Source organism: Scylla paramamosain, chromosome 7 (assembly GCF_035594125.1).
Source record: "Scylla paramamosain isolate STU-SP2022 chromosome 7, ASM3559412v1, whole genome shotgun sequence".
Taxonomy (NCBI): Eukaryota; Metazoa; Arthropoda; class Malacostraca; order Decapoda; family Portunidae; genus Scylla; species Scylla paramamosain.
In genome coordinates, this window is record NC_087157.1 from 2,092,371 (window position 1) to 2,110,000 (window position 17,630).

Genomic DNA, 17,630 nt, shown 5'->3' on the forward strand with positions numbered 1-17,630 from the left:
AGAAGTAATAGTAGTAGTAATAATAGAAGTTAGCAGCAGCAGCAGCACCACCACCACCACCACCACCACCAGCAACAGCACTAGCAGCAGCAGTAGCAGTTGTATTAGTAGTGGTAGTAGTAGTGGTAGTAGTAGTAGTGGTATTATTATTATTATTATTAGTAGTAGTAGTAGTAGTAGTAGTAGTAGTAGTAGTAGTCCACGCCATCACTCCTAGTTCTTCTGTTTCTCTTAAGGCACATTATAAGCACGCTTTCTTTCATGCATTTTCCTGCCCTTGGCCAGCCTCCTCGACATGTAAGAAAGAAAATATCATCATCATCTTCATCTTCATCTTCATCTTCATCATTATCATTACCACCGTCATCACCATCATCGTCTTTTGACCAATATATGCATATGGCTCGTGGCAACACCTGCCTGCCCGCCCTGCGTGGCGTGGGGGTGACGCAAGTATCGGCGGGCTGAGCACCGCGCGGCCCTGCTGCTTCCCTCAGACAATATTGAAGCGAAATTGCCAATTATATTTCTTTTCACATGCAGGGTTTCCATTTCATTATTCGTTGTCATTATATTTCTAGAACGTCTTTCTTCCGTGTTACCTGCCGAGACCAAAATGTCTTTGGTTATTATTATTGTTATTACAACCTGCCATTATTATTAGTTATTATTATCATTATTGTTGCTTTTGTTGTTGTCGTTGTTGTTGTTGTTGTTGTTGTTGTTGTTGTTGTTGTTGTTGTTGTTGTTGTTGTTGTTATTATTTGTTATTATTATTATTTATTATTATTATTATTATTATTATTATTATTATTATTATTATTATTATTATTGTTGTTGTTGTTGTTGTTGTTGTTGTTACCATCACCATTATTATCATTACTGATACTATAAAATATTACTAAGGCAGTTCATATCACTTCGTGCTGGAAAAGAATACCTCAGCAGGACGTCTGTTGTCACAGCGCCCCGCCCACTGTCAGCACCGGTAGTTCACGAGGAGCGCCGCTCCTCGCGCTCGATTTAGGCACAGTGTGATACCCGTACCATTTCTCTTGGTATTGATTCACTTGTCATCTGAATTGTGCCGCGATAGATTAAACCATTGCTGACCCCGAGGAAATGACTTAGGGAGCTCATTGTGACACACTGGTGCTCCTCGTGGCGTTCCGCCTTTTATTACTTTCGCTTGGGACAAACAGGCACCGACGTTTTCAGTGGGTGACACCATTGTATTGTTTAGCATTATTGTCGTCGTCGTCATCATCATCATCATCATCATCATCATCATCATGACTACTAGCAACAACAGCGGCAGCAGCAGCAGTATTGAAGTAGAGAAATGTATGCTATACATTTTTACAGACGTGACTTTTCACGTGTCCCATTCCCTTCAGCAAACAATAACGTTTTGTCTTCTCTTTTTTCTCAGGTGTGTTGGTGTCCGTGCGTGGGTCTTCTGCAGGATTTGCTCACACCTGCTGCCGCGTGTAGGCGTTACTGTCCCGGAGCAGGTGCGGGAGAAGGTTTGTTTTCTTGCCCTGTTTTGCCCTTCCTCTTATAGTTTTCCTATGTCAAATTATTTATTTTTTTCCACCATACTTTGATGATTCATTAAAGCTGCGCTGAATTCAGAACGATACTCTTACTACATTGTATATATTGTACAGATCTTACAAGTCCTGCTACCTTGCATAACGAGAGACTATTAGTATATTCAGTGAAGGTGTGTGTGTGTGTGTGTGTAATTTATCACTAAACAGAGAACTGTATGATGTAGGGCGTTCCGTGAGAGGTGACGGGAGGAGGGAAGGGCGTGGTGACAGGAAGCGGATGGACGAAACAGAATGAGGAAAGAAGAGAAATATTAAAGATGAGGGCAAGCTTTGGAAAATACAAGAAATGAGGATGATGCAATTATTACATGTATGAATAACCCTTTATTTTATTTTTTATTTATTTATTTATTTGTTGCGAAATATTTCAAAGAGTTTTCCGCTTGTATGTCTTTTTTACAGTATTTTTTTTCTTTTTTTTGCATTTTCCTTGCTTGCCTCGTGCCATTATGGTGGTGGTTCCCTCTTCACTTAATTCTTCCCATCTTCCAAGTTTTCGTTAATCAAGATGTGTTTACTTTCAATCCTCTTTTTTCCTATAATTCCTGGTCTTCTACTTTCGCCTCGTCCTTGTGCTCGTCCTCCTCCTACTTCTGTTTCTGTTTCTCTTCTTCAATTTTCTTCTCCACTAACACCTTATTTTCTTCCTTTACTTTCTCCTCTTCATCGTCGTTGTCTTCGTCATTTTAGTTACCTTTTCTTTATTCTCGCTGTTCCCCTTCTCTTCTTCACCCTTGTCCTCTTTCTCTTCGTCTCCTTCGTTCTCACTCACATTAGATACACACGTAAAACCCTCTGCTTACTTTAGAATCGTGTGTGTGTGTGTGTGTGTATGTGTGTGTGGGTGTGTGTGTTTGTGTTAAGGATTTCTCTTCAGCAATATCGAAGCTTTTTTTTTGCCTCATATAGACTCAAGAATTCCCATCCTTGACAAAGTGTGTGTAGCGGAGACAAAGCATAATGTTATGATTTTCGTGCTTGGAAATTATGAAGAATTTTTCACCTTGTATTTAGAAAAGTGTTTTACTTGAATACTAAGCTTTTCTCTCTCTCTCTCTCTCTCTCTCTCTCTCTCTCTCTCTCTCTCTCTCTCTCTCTCTCTCTCTCTCTCTCTCTCTCTCTCTCTCTATTTCATGTGTTCATAAGAAATGTACCGAAAATACGACGAAATTCTGCAGCGTGACATTATGTATATTAGAGTTTTATTAGATCACACCTGCACGCGGCAGACTGGCAGCAGCATTACGTTATGAAGGAAGGAGCGCACACGTATCACCCACACAGCCTGCAGCGGTGCCACGACGCATAAGTATAGTCTTCTTGCAGGACAAGTTTATATACTGCAGGAATACAAAAGGGAGAGATAGTGTCAGCGAGGAATAATAAATGATAAAATTAAAAAAGGTGGCGCGAAAAGCCGGCAGCGTTCAGGAGCCACGGAAACACGCCATAAAACACCACTAGACGTACAAGCTCACCCCACAACGAACACACAAACTGCACGTACATGACGAATGAGGCGCCCCGTGTGTGCAGCCAGCGTGGCTAAATGTTGGGAACTAATCCGGAGGTACTCAAAAGCAGTAATTATAATTGCATGTGGAGAGCGAGGAAACACGCACGGAATTTTGCGATGTGTTTTCACCCAACCCTGAGAACTTACTTTTGTTTTTGACCCACGCATGCTTGACTACGAGCTATTTCAAAACGATGTGAGTGCCTGTTTCTGTTCCGTGTGTGTGTGTGTGTGTGTGTGTGTGTGTGTGTGTGTGTGTGTGTGTGTGTGTGTGTGATGATAAAGGGGTGTTAAACGGAAGCAAGCGATAAGTGTGTGCTTTGAAAATCCACACTACGGAAGTATGTGTGTGTATGGGTGAGAGAGAGAGAGAGAGAGAGAGAGAGAGAGAGAGAGAGAGAGAGAGAGAGAGAGAGAGAGAGAGAGACTGTGTGTGTGTGTGTGTGGGCGCGCATTTGCTTGGGTGCACATATGTGTCAGCTGTGTGTACGTGACGTTGGGGAGAGAAGTGTTTCTTCCGCTCCCATGTACGTATGTCTGTTCCTGTAATTTACCAAAGAGCTTTGTCCTTCCATCTTGAAGTGTGTGTGTGTGTGTGTGTGTGTGTGTGTGTGTGTGTGTGTGTGTGTGTGTGTGTGTGTGTGTGTGTGTGTATATTTAGTTCCTTGTTTCCTCTTTAAAGCCGCAGAGGCAGAAAAGAATGATCAATTTCTTCATTCCCTTCCCAGAATGGTAGAGAGAGAGAGAGAGAGAGAGAGAGAGAGAGAGAGAGAGAGAGAGAGAGAGAGAGAGAGAGAGAGAGAGAGAGAGAGAGAGAGTTAGCTTTCAAACAGTATGAAATATAATGGAATAATGCGGAGAAGAATAAAAGAAAAAAAAAAAAGACTTGGAATGCACGCTTGAAAATTAAAAGAAAAACAAAGAACAATAGCAGGAAGACAAAAGGGTTACAGATACAACAAAGAGAGAGAGAGTGGAACAACATATTGTCAAATGTGAAACTGTGTTGGAGATAAATTTATGTCTCTTCATACTTGCATTTTTTTTTTTTCGTTCTCGTTTTTATTTGGCAGTATATTTTTTCGCGCCCTGTTAATTTTGCTTTTCTCTTTATTTCTAAGCCTTGGATGGTGTTGATGTGGAGAGATGATGCGTTGATAAAGATACATTCATTCAGAGATACGTGATTTGTGTGTTGTGTGTGTGTGTGTGTGTGTGTGTGTGTGTGTAGAGGTGGACAGGAGTACACAGTGTGGTGGACAGTTCCTAACATTACCTAAAATTTTCTCCTTTTGTTCTTATCTATTTCATATTAACCTTCATTGCTTCCTTTCCTTCAACACTCTCTCTCTCTTTCTCTCTCTCTCTCTCTCTCTCTCTCTCTCTCTCTCTCTCTCTCTCTCTCTCTCTCTCTCTCTCTACATCCCTTTTTTTCCTTCCCTTTCTCCCTTTCTCATTCCCTTCCTTTCTTCCTTCCCTCCCTGACTTCTTTCCTTCCTTCCTTCTTTCCTTCCTTACTTCATTCATGCGTCTCTCCCATTTGCTCACTCCTTTACCTATCCTCAGATCTCCCTTTATTGCTGTCTCTCTTTTCCCCCTTGTCTTTCCACATCTCCCTTTCTTCCACACATAACAACTCCTTCCTTTCCTTCCCCATCCATGCACCGTAACACCAAAAACTACCTTCCAATCACCACCACCTTCCTTTTCCTCCCCCATCGTCATTTACCTCCATCCTCTGACTTTTTTCTGCATTTCTTTCCATGACCCATTTCTCTCTTTCTCTCACTGCTTCTCTCCCTCTTCTCAACTCTTTCCCTGCACTTCCTCTCACTCTTTTCACCTTCATTCCCTTACTTACACTTCCCCCTCCATCACCCTCCCCTTTCTCTCTTCCCCCCGTGGCGGGACACACCCAGCGGCTCAGCCTCCATCAGGGCGCCGCTAATGGAGGTTCAGGGGCGGCTGGAGGTCATGGATTCAGTATTTTCTTCCTCCATTAGTTCGCGCGTCCATTACTTTCTACCGCCACCACCACCTTTGTCGCCCACGTCATGGTGCATAAAGCTGTTATACTCCCTGGCACACACACACACACACACACACACACACACACACACACACACACACACACACACACACACACACACACACACACACACACACACACACACACACACACACACACACACACACGTCAGATGAGTTCGTCTTGAGCAGTCCTGGTCTATATCTATAAATAGCAGTGTCCAGAGAGAAGAAGGGATGAAGGGTGACCAGTCCTTCACTCCCCCTCTCCCTCTCCCTCTCCCCGCCACGCGCAAGGCCGGGAGGTACTCACGAAAATTACTACGGAGAAAGGTGAATGTGGCGCTTTGATGAGGGCCGCGCCACATCCCCCTCTCACCTCCCTGGGCTTCACTAATTCCCAGCACTTCTGTATCCTGTGCCACACCCTTCCCCAACACTCACCACCCCTGCCACACACTCCATTCTCACTCATAGCTCCTGCCGCACCTTTCCTCAGTGCTTACTCTATGCCACACCCTTCCCCCACACTCATTGCCCCTGCCACAACCTTCCTCCACACTCACCAGCCCTGTCACATGCACAGTTTTTCCACACTCAACACTTGTGCCACACCCTCAAACATTTACAAAAGTGGATACACAGTAGTAATGGCAATGTTAGTATTAGTTATAGCATTTTTAGCAGTAGTAGTAGTAGTAGTAGTAGTAGTAATAGTAGTAGTCGTTAACGTCGCTTGCGCTAATGTTACTGTTGTTGTTTATGTTACTGTTGTTGCTGAAGTAGTGGTATTGTGATGGCAGCAATACATTATGCATAGAATGTGTCATTTTCCTTACATGCAAAGTGGCGTTTAAGAAAAGAGCTTAAAGAAAATAAGACCTCAACATGAAATATGAATGAAAAGGCCTCACTACTACCCTCGTTTTTCATGCGAATTGAAAAAGTTGAGAGAGGAAAGGAGGGAAGAGTCCACAGTCCTGCACCTTTGTCTCTTTTTAGTACGCTTTTTAAGACACGCGAGGAGTGTGCAGACGTGCAGTGTAAATCCCCATAACATAGGAGATAAATAATGTGGCGGTATTGAAACAAAAAGAAGAGATGAGGTAGAGAAATAAGCTAAAAAGAGCGTCTTGAAAAAAAAAATAAATAAAGCAAACCATTTCTTTCCATTTCCAATTCACACACACACACACACACACACACACACACACACACACACACACACACACACACACAGAGAGAGAGAGAGAGAGAGAGAGAGAGAGAGAGAGAGAGAGAGAGAGAGAGAGAGAGAGAGAGAGAGAGAGAGAGAGAGAGAGAGAGAGAGATTGGGTGGGGGAACATACCTATGCATACATACAGACAGACAGATATGCCGACAGACGGACGGATGGACAGACAGAAAGACAGGTAAGACAATAGACCAACTGGCTGAGTGATAGACAGACACAACGGCCGATCCCCTGACAGACAGACCGGTACACAGTAAGCCAGATATGAAGACACAAATACAAACATAGATACATTGACGAAAGGACAGGCAGACAGACCAACGAACAGACTCACAGGTAAACTGAGAAGGATGAACAGACATACACAGTGAGGTTACGCATGGGTATGATGGTCAGTGTGTCAGGTTATGTATCACACGTTTCGCCATTGTACTCCGAACCTGCCTGGAACCGTCAGTCATCCGTAGGAGAGCGCGTAGTGAGATGCGCTGCTCTCCACATGACGCTGCTCTCCACAGAATGGCCCGTCTAATAATCCAGGCCGGCTCTGTACCGTTGTGTGGTGGTGCGGTGTGAGGTCAGAGGCCCCACAGTTAACCACACCACCACAACTTCCTCCACCTTCTCCTGCTTCCTCCCCCCCTCAACTCCAAAAATAAAATGAAAGTAAAAAAACAAAATATTGTAATTCCTTTCTTTAAAAAGTGTTGTACTGTTATGTATATTTTGATTATCAAGTTAAATTAGTTTCTATTGTATGCTAGTTACTGTGTAAAATTGCATTACAATGAGGATTACAATTAGTTGCTAATTATTCTGATCATAAAAATTCAATACATATATATCTTTAAATTGTGATGATTCATATTGTGAATATAACTGAAAATTACATAAAAAAAGAGGGAAAAATCATTTAAACAGACATGCTGTTTAAATGTGCATTTTCCACACGTTACTGCAAACTTTTTGTCTCATTCGGTAATAGAAAATCAACGTTACAAGGGAAAGCGACGAAAGTAGAACATATGCACAGACGCGAGTGTTGGAAATGTCCAGGGAGGGAAACAGGAGCAGGAGCAGAGGTGTGTTGGAGGGGTGGCGGGAGGCGAGGTGGGATCGATATGGCGGGGCCGGCAGGTGAACCGCGGCTTCTAGTCGGAAACAACAATAAACAGAACACTGAACGTTACATTGGAGGCGTCAGCGTGGAAGACTGGCCGCGGGTGGTGCCTGCTCATCTTGATGGAGAGAGAGAGAGAGAGAGAGAGAGGAGAGAGAGAGAGAGAGAGAGAGAGAGAGAGAGAGAGAGAGAGAGAGAGAGAGAGAGAGAGAGAGAGAGAGAGAGAGAGAGATTTAACCCGTATGAAACAGACAGACAGGCTGGAGATACAAAAGAGAAAAAAAGGTGTTTGGAAATATTCAACATATACCAGAGAGAGAGAGAGAGAGAGAGAGAGAGAGAGAGAGAGAGAGAGAGAGAGAGAGAGAGAGAGAGAGAGAGAGGTGGATAGACAGTCACACGTGCAACAGCAAGACAGACATGATGCAGTTTGTACGAAGCGAGCCTGCACCCTCCCAAACAAAGGAAGCGTACTGGCATATGAAAAAAAAAATAAGAGAAGAAACAGAAGGTGAGGCCGCAGAAAACACCCAGAGAGGAGGGCAGCGGGCAGCACAGAAACAGGAAGCACGAGGAAGTGGATGGGAAAACAAAATATATATCCAGGGCCAAGACAAGTGCCCCACCTCTTTTCTTGTGACACGGAGGGAAGCAAAGGAAAAGATAAAAAAAAAGTTTCAACCGGCCGCTTCCTGCCTCTCCATCAAATTAGGAGGAGGGAGGCGGAGATAGAGAGAGAGAGAGAGAGAGAGATAGACGACTACAAGACTGGGAGATGAAAGGGACACACACGTTCAGAAATAACAAGAATATAAATGTAACGACTTAATATGCCCTATCAAGTCCCGGGACATCAGATTCCAGGAAGCATGTCCATCATTATCTGTTCCGGTCCAGCTGCAACTCCACCTGCGCCGCTGCTCCATCTTTCTAGGTCCAGCCTCCTTGCCCTGGGCCGCGAAGCTTAACAGCCCCCGCCTCGACCATCAATCTAGTCGCTATTGGCAGCCGCTGTGATGGATGGATTATGCCGCCGCCGTGTGCTGGTCGCCGCGTTGGTTTGTGGTGTGTGTGTGGCGGTGTTTCTGTGTCGTGGTGTTGCAGGGAGCGGTGTGGGCGTGGCTTGATGTGAGTTTGGGTAATTTTTTCCGTGAATTAATGTTGTTAGGAATGTTTGTTCTGGCTTTGCGACATGTAAGGGTGTGTGTGTGTGTGTGTGTGTGTGTGTGTGTGTGTGTGTGTGTGTGGGGATGAGCTGAAGTGGTGGCTGTGGCGGGTGTCTGAGGTGGATTGCAATGATGGGTGACGCAGTGGGGAAAAAAACAGTGGCGGGTGACGCGGTAATAGACGAACAGTGTTGGATGAACAGTGGTGGAAGAACAGTGATGGATGACGCAGTGATGGTGAACAGTGATGGGTGATGCAGTCAGTGGTGAGTGACCCAGTGATTTTTTTTTATTTGATTTGCTATTCATTGCCATTATAAAACATACACTTTGCATATTACATTTTCTTTATTAACGGCCCAGTTTGCAGATGGGTGAACAGTGATGGACGAACAGCGACGGGTGACGCTGTGGTGGATGAGCAGTGATGGGTAACGCTGTGCTGGATGAACAGTGACGGGTGACGCTGTGATAGACAAACAGTGATGAAAAACACGTTGATGGATACCACAGGGAAGTTGACAGTAATTGATGGAGCAGTGATAGGTGACAAAATTATGAGTGACACAGTGATGGGTGATGAAAGAAGGTGTTGCTATGATGGATGACACCACACACACACTGGGGCGGGGAGGTCACAACCGTTCGGCTTACATCCCGCGCCTACCTGCTGCTACTGAACAGGGGCTGCACATCAAGAGGCTCTCCCATCCGCCGCGCCACTCCTGGGACTTGAACACAGACTCTCTCGGTTTTGAGCCCCCATGCTGGCCATTACACTGTCCGCTGGTCTCTCTCTCTCTCTCTCTCTCTCTCTCTCTCTCTCTCTCTCTCTCTCTCTCTCTCTCTCTCTCTCTCTCTCTCTCTCTCTCTCTCTCTCGTCAATTTCCCGTCTCATTCATCTTCCTCTCTGGCCTGTTTGTGTCTCCCTTCCCCTCTTCCTTTTACCGTCAGTTCTTCCCTTCTCCCTCACACCCTTGCTTCCCTCTCCTCGCCCCTCCTTTTGTGTCTCCACCACTCTTAATTATCTCTTTCCCTCTTCTCACACCTTTCTATGCACTCCATTCTCGCCCCTTTCCTATCCTTCACTCTCTCTTTCCTTAAGCCTGCTACATTCCTCCTATTCCTTCGTCCCCCTCTTTCGTCCCCTCTCTCTTTCCCTCTATCTCTCTGTCCCTTCCTCTTCCATTTATCAACCCATCTGTGTCTCTTCTCTTCCTGCCTTGCTAACATGAAGTGAATTTGATTGTGGCGTGCCCAGGCGACCTCTCTGGTGGGGTCGGACAGTCTGCACCCCCTACACGAGAACACCAACACCGCTCTTATTGTATTTGCTGTCCAAACACCAATTACGGGAATAGTTTTATCTCTGTCCATTGTTCGTACGTAGCTCCTGCACGCCCATTGTCCGCCAACACATAGAAGTAATGACCTCCCCAGCGCAAGTTATGGTGTGTCACCTGCCGGAGGAGAAATGTGAGGCAGAAGCGAGGAGCTTGGAGCAGGGAAGGGCTTGGGTTTGCACTACATCTGGTATCAAACGGACCTCCACGGAAGTGAATGGAGAGAGAGAGAGAGAGAGAGAGAGAGAGAGAGAGAGAGAGAGAGAGAGAGAGAGAGAGAGAGAGAGAGAGAGAGAGAGAGAGAGAGAAAGAGAGAGAGAGAGAGAGAGAGAGGGGGGGGAGTCATGTTTTCTGAGCCTCTTGAGTTAGAGACCAAATGCCCTTGAAAAATGCTTGAAAATTTTAGGTTTAAGAAAGAGACAGGAAGAAATTGGTCCTTAAATAGAGTGGTAGATGAGTGGAACTGACTCAGTAATCATGTTGTTAGTGCTTAGACATTAGGGAGCTTTAAGAGAAGATTAGACGGGTTTATGGATGGGGATGATAGGTGGAAATAGGTAGGTATATTTCATACAGGGACTGCCACGTGTAAGCCTGGTCGCTTCTTGCAGCTTCCCTTATTTCTTATGTTCTTATCTTCTTTTGTTCTTGTTCTTGTTCTTTTGTTGTTGTTGTTGTTTTCTTCTCAACAGCACTAACAACAGGTATCACGTGGCAATGGCGAAGGTGTCCCATTAATAATATAAAAGAAACCTCTCATCCGAGGGAGCGGCAGCGGCTGATCAATGTAAGGCAGGATTACCGGAGAGTATCGTGAGAACATTGCTAGAAAATATTTGCTCGGCGCATGGTGTAGCGAGTCTTAAAATTAAAGGCGAGGCGTTGAGAGAGCAAACTTGAACACACACACACACACACACACACACACACACACACACACACACACACACACACACACACACACACACACACGCGCGCGCACACACACACACACACACACACACACACGCGCGCGCGCTCATATAGTTAAAAAAAATGTAACTAAAGTAAACGACACCCCAAGGTCATATTAGTCAAGGTCTTTAGCCAACGTCACTCTGCGGCCGCCAGTGTAATAAAAGGAGACTCAGCAACACATTGCCTTGGTGTAGTGGCGGGCAGTCGTCGAGTAACACACCACACTCACTCTCTTCTTTAATCTGCTAAAAGTCTAACAATCATTTATCAGGTTTTGTAAGGAGACTGTCAGCACATCACGTGGCGTAGAGTGAGGGGGCACGCTAAGCACAGCGCAACAGAGTGTGGCAGGACACCAGACGTACAGCTATGACTGCACCATGTGTCTCCCTTAAAGCCAACACCCGTGTCTTGCTATACAATATTTAGTCTTGGCCGAGGCGCCTTGCAAGGTGCACTGATTCACCTGCGTGCCTTGTAATACCTTATTGTCCTTAAGTGAAATGTAAAAACTACTCGATAAAGTGGAATTTTTTTTCATGAACTATTTTTTTCTTATCTCTTTCAAGCTGGTTGTAGAATGTACCAGATTAATCGTCAAAAAATAGTTAAAGGACAGTCGTTTCGAGTCACGATTTTTTTTTTTTTTCAGGAAGGGAAGAGCACCTTAACTATTCATAATTACCTCAGATGTTGAAATTTATGTTATTATGCCATTTCTTCAGAATGTATACCACCCTTAGACCTCACAGCGTAAGACTTGACATCAGTGAGATTTGCTGCTGGGATTCTCGTATTTAGTCTTTCAATAATATTTTTAAGAGTTTTCACCGTGAAGGGTGCAAGGATCCCTGTGAGGAGCATCACTGCGGTGGGCGAGGACGTGGGGCTTCCTGAATGTACGACAAACTCTCCTGGTTACACCTGCTTTAATGTTTCATAAATAACTGAACAACAGAATTTATCTAAATCTATAAGGTGAGGGCGATACCGAAATTAGATTTTCAGAACACACACACACACACACACACACACACACACACACACACACACACACACACACACACACACACACACACACACACACACACACACACACCAAGAGAGAGAGAGAGAGAGAGAGAGAGAGAGAGAGAGAGAGAGAGAGAGAGAGAGAGAGAGAGAGAGAGGAGAGAGAGAGAGAGAGAGAGAGAGAGAGAGAGAGAGAGAGAGAGAGAGAGAGAGAGAGGAAAAAAAAGTTAGTGAATAAATTTCATCACTGTGGCACATATAATGCGTAGGAAGGCTTTAAAATTGGATCATTTTTCTTTTAAATGAACGAAGGCTTCAGCGACTATACCCAGTGTGTAAGTTTAGGAATAAATTGAGCGGCGTCAGTGTGTACGTACAGGTACGCCGGCTGACGACTAGACACTCCGTCTATGGGATGGAAGGGCAAGATACCGGCTGTGGGGTAGTCATGTAAATACAATATTCACCAAATAAATAAAACAAATGGAATAGCTATTAACTTAACACTAAAAAGAAAGAATGCACGGCATATGTAAGGAATTAGTGCGTAGTTTTGTTGTTACTTTTTTTTTTTCCCTAAAAATACGGAAGCAGTTGAATTCAGAAACAAAAGTTTCCTTTTCCTGTCAGTGATGAATAATTTCGCGACCAGCATTAAAATTTAAGTTTTTTTTTACGCGAAAGAAGTCGCATTAAACTACCAGAATACATTTTCTATATAGTATTCTTTTCATTCCTGTGAAAAAAAAATAATAATAAAAATGCAGGTTTATCTTTTAATAGGCGCAGTTTTGTAACTGACTTTTTTTTTCCGCAGTGGTGGGAGGACTGGGATTTGGGTTCAGGGAACTGATGAGTACTTACAATGATGTTACCTTTAATTATGAAAATCCCAACCATTATCTATTCAATAGCAAAGTTTAGTAGCTAGATTAAGTTACCGAGAGTGAGTGAGTAGTTGAGGGAAGAGTTGCACTTGCAAAGATTCTGTCTGGCGTCCTCATCCAACCTAACCTTCACATCTCTTTCACATCACCCGCACCACCACAACCTTCTCTGCATCACCTCACGACCTCACACCAACATTCTTTTCACTTCTTTCGTTCTCACCAACAATTAGCAACACTTTGTCTTTCCCCTTCAAGCACACTTCACCTCACCGCGCCTCCTCTCCATCTTTCCGTGCCGACGTTCCCTGTGCCAATAGTTCGCCCAACTAGCCGTTACTGTGCGATGTCTCTCATCTCTCCCATTCGCAGGCCTCTCACGCCGGGATCCAGTAATGAAGACACGCTCATTATGTCGTAAAATTAACAGCGCGGCTGATCGCGCCAACTCACGTAACGGAGCCGCCGTCGTGTTTCCGTTAACCTCAAATTTTCCTTTCCTTGACGCGGAACGTGAGCAAAGGGAAACTCATGAATAACTGAGGTACGTGAGTGAAACTGACAAGTAAAGGAAAGAGTTGATAAAGGTACAGGTAAATGGTAGAAAATCGTTGTTATAATTCTTGAACTGAATCGACCAGGTGTGTGTGTGTGTGTGTGTGTGTGTGTGTGTGTGTGTGTGTGTGTGTGTGTGTGTGTGTGTGTGTGTGTGTGTGTGTGTGTGTGTGTGTGTGTGAGAGTGTGTGTGACTTGATGCTCCTCCCTGACGAGGCACATCGCAGCGTGCAGGAGGGACTGAGACAGGATAAGTTATTACACACTTCATCGACATATATTAGTAATATTTCCTCTTTATGTCTATATTGACTTCGGTATCAGTGAAGTTTTAACATAATTTTGTTCAACTGCGTATTGCAAGATAACTATTGTCGTTTTAATGTTATATATTTCTACATTTCTCTGTGCTCATCCCCTCTCCATCGTTCTTCCACCTCTATTTTTTTTATAGAATCATGTGACAGCCAGGAAAGGGAGAAGGAGGGATAGAAAAGAATAAAGACAGAGAGAACTCGAAGAGGGGAGGCAGAAAGGAAACAACAGTTGCCAAAGGAGAGAAAACATTGGTTCTTGTAAGTGTGGGAGTTCAAAAATGTTTGTATATTGTAAAAGAAATTATAATGATAAGTAAAGTCTACGAAGAATGGAAGGGAGATGTACAAAAAATAAAAGGTGATGTATTTTATTTAATCAGTTATTTTTTTCTTATTCTTCCTCCCTCCCTTTCTCACCCCGACCCTCACACACAAAAATACATGGCGTTCTTTATCTCTGTATATCCTCACCACATCATCATCATCATCATCATCACCATCAAGCGAGACTAAACAAAAACTAAGATGAACATGGTTTCCGAAGTGTGTTCATATCCTAGGAATTTGGAGCCAGAGCATTGTGGAACGTTTCAGAGTTTACCGTTAACACGAACAAGGCGCTTAAAGAAAAGTACACATACATTATTCTGTAGCATGCACGCGAGAGGGGAATGCATGCACTGGGTTGTCTAGCATCTCGCTCATGATCGCTCCTTGCCTGTGCACACTTTTTTTTTTTCTCAAGATTTTTAAACAGTATGCGAAAAAATGTCAGTCGAAAATTTAATACTTGTCATTCTTCTAGCAACACAATACTTGGGTACAGGATGGCCACAAGGTTACCGATACTTACACTCAGGCCACTGACGCTAAAAACTCTATCGGCGCAACACACACGTGCAAACTACATAAGAATAAAGCAAGAAAAAAAAATAGAGAAAACTAACCAGAAATCAAAGAAACAGACAAGCAGACAGGACCACTCGTGTACCTTAGACGGAAATTCACCACCATCACCATCACTACCATCATCATCATCATCATCATCATCATCATCATCATCATCAGGCTTAATGACCAGGGACTCGTACAAGCTTAAGTAACTAGTCTGACCCATGAGAAATCTGTGGCCCCAACCTGCAATGTCTGGCACCACTAATAGCAATCAATGGTGATGGTGATATGCGCACCCACAGAGCCTCCTATACCGCCTCACCCAAGCTCAACTCACCCGCTCCTCGCCACTCCCCCCATTCCCCCGACAACTTCCAACTTTCATAAACATTTTCTTCCATAAAACCACGAGGGATTTTCTCTGCCAGTTTGCATAAGCTAGCCTTGTTTATTTTTCTTTCTTCCTTCTCTTCCACTTTTTTTTTTTCCTTCTCATCCATTCACTTTCTCCCTTCTCTTCCACTCCCTCCTCCTTTTCACCTGTTCTTCCGTTCCCACCCCATCACTAGTCCATTTAACCCTTCTTTCCCCCGCTATCGTGTGTCAGACGAATGAGAGTAAAATTATGATAGGACTCATTAGAATATTAAAGAGTTGTGTAACAAACGCCTTTGACTATAATATAAATTCACATATTTAATTTCCTCCTCAAAACTGCCAGCAATTTTTTATGAGGTGAAAATGTAACAGTCTTTGTAGCCCAAACTAATTAAGACCTTGATGTTGGGTGGAGGGTGTGTGACTAGAGGCTGTCGCTTCGCCTTATTAAACCGTAGGGAAGGGTGCGGGTGAATTATTGTGGTCATTGCCTAAGGTGTATATTACAATAACTTATAGTCCAGGTGATGTATGCAGGGTTTGCTGTGCTGTTGTTAAGCTAATGAGGCAGCCAGCAGGTTAATGAGACAGGTGGGGAATTTTTCTTTGTTGCATGAAGGGTTTGCACAGAGCACCAATGTATACGAGATTTAGCGCACACACACACACACACACACACACACACACACACACACACACACACACACACACGCTAGAGGCAGCAGGGGTCTAAAGTAAATTTTACGAGCGTCGTTTAGTTTGTAATGTTAAAGGAGGTAGTTTGGACACATAGCTTCCCATTAGCGCAGGGATGCCTTACGCTTTAACCTCGCCCACCCAGCTCCCTCTTGGCACTGCCTCCTATCCCCACTGCGTCCACCTCCCTTTATCCTTCATTACCTCCATCCCTCCCTCTTCCCGCCCTCCTCATAACCTCTCCCTTCTCCATCTGCTCGAACTAATTTGAATATTTGCTCTCATATTTATTATTTATTTTACTTATTTATTTATTTATTTTCTTTTTTTGGTTGATTCGGATTAGCAGTAGGCGAGCGCGCAAACACACACACACACACACACACACACACACACACACACACACACACACACACACACACACACACACACACACACACACACACACACACACACACACACACACATATGAATACCGAACTACATACTCGTAATACGAAGACTTTGTATACATACTGACAAATAAAGGGACGGTGGATATTATACAAACTAGGAAGAAGATCTGTTTCGTGTGCGGCTGCCTAAACTTGAAAAAAAATTACGTCTGGCAACGGAGTCTTAATAATGCTCCCTATGATTCTTAAAATAATTCAAGACGTCTATGGAAAGCAGCTATGAAAAATGGAAAGCTTTATTTTGTTTACCCTGACGAGACCACTTAAAAAAAGATTACTTTCTTGGAATTGCGGCGAGTGGCGTACCCCAAGATTCAGCAGTAGCCTCATTTTTATAACTCTTTTTATGTCACTGGTATCACTGGTGGACTGTCGTTACATAGACAGACTAGACCAGATTAAGATTGTGAAATAAAACTATTAGTGTTGGCTATAAATGACTTGGGTAAGATGTAAAGATGGAGTAAGGTCTTGCAAGTTCGAGGTTAATGTCTAATGGGTAAATTTCTCTCGCCCACTGAAGAGCTGTCTAGTGCAAGTTAAGTGTATCCCTTCATAACAAGACACCACTGACAATAAAAGGAGTAATCGATTGGTTAAACCTTTCATAGTTCATAATCTTCCTGTTGTTCATGAAATTTTTCTTAAGCTGCTTATTTAGGTGAACATATTATCGTACTATTGGCAGTCACAGGATTAATAAGTCACAAATGAGACTCGAGAATGTTAATAACACAAGGGAAACAAAGGAGCGTGCGATGGCAGTGCAGGATCATTTATCACCGAAAGAAAGCTAATAAATTCATTGGATGTATTGGTCATTAGCAATTCAAGCAGGGACAGAGAGATAGTAGTGCTGGTTGCTGCTCCTGAAATCTGTGTGTGTGGCAACAGCGTCATCACCACACAGGAAATAAAACCACAAAAGCGAAAGTGAGCGGCCACAAAAAGAAAAAAATATCAACAAAATTACTTGTCCGTATGAAAAAAAAAAAAAAAAAATGGCGTGCATGGAAAAAAAAGAATAATGAAAGTACATACCCACATCACCGTCAGAGAGAGAGAGAGAGAGAGAGAGAGAGAGAGAGAGAGAGAGAGAGAGAGAGAGAGAGAGAGAGAGAGAGAGAGAAATTTAATTATGATGAACAAAGCGGTGAGGGGACTGGGGAGCGTGATTACAGTGCCGGGCCTGGCGATGAGGTGATGGAGGAGCATGAGAGCGTGGAACTCAAATCATCACCACCACATGATTAATAATTCTGTGAAAGTAAACCCGATATGACCAAATATTAGCACTCGAAATACGTATGCAACTTAGAGGTGAGGCGGCGCGGCAGGGAACACACACACACACACACACACACACACACACACACACACACACACACACACACACACACACACACACACACACACACACACACACACACACACACACACACACACACACACACAC

At 43.8% G+C, this 17,630-nt stretch overlaps 1 protein-coding gene across 1 annotated transcript in view; it reads left to right on the top strand.

Moving 5' to 3' along the window:
• The first annotated feature begins 1,417 nt into the window (after positions 1 to 1,417).
• LOC135101896 (potassium voltage-gated channel subfamily KQT member 1-like) overlaps positions 1,418 to 17,630 on the top strand; it is a 239,177-nt gene continuing 222,964 nt past the window's right edge. The window contains exon 1 of the mRNA XM_064006208.1: positions 1,418 to 1,526. The gene's annotated coding sequence lies outside the window, so the exon portion shown is untranslated. The remainder of the gene's footprint in view (positions 1,527 to 17,630) is intronic.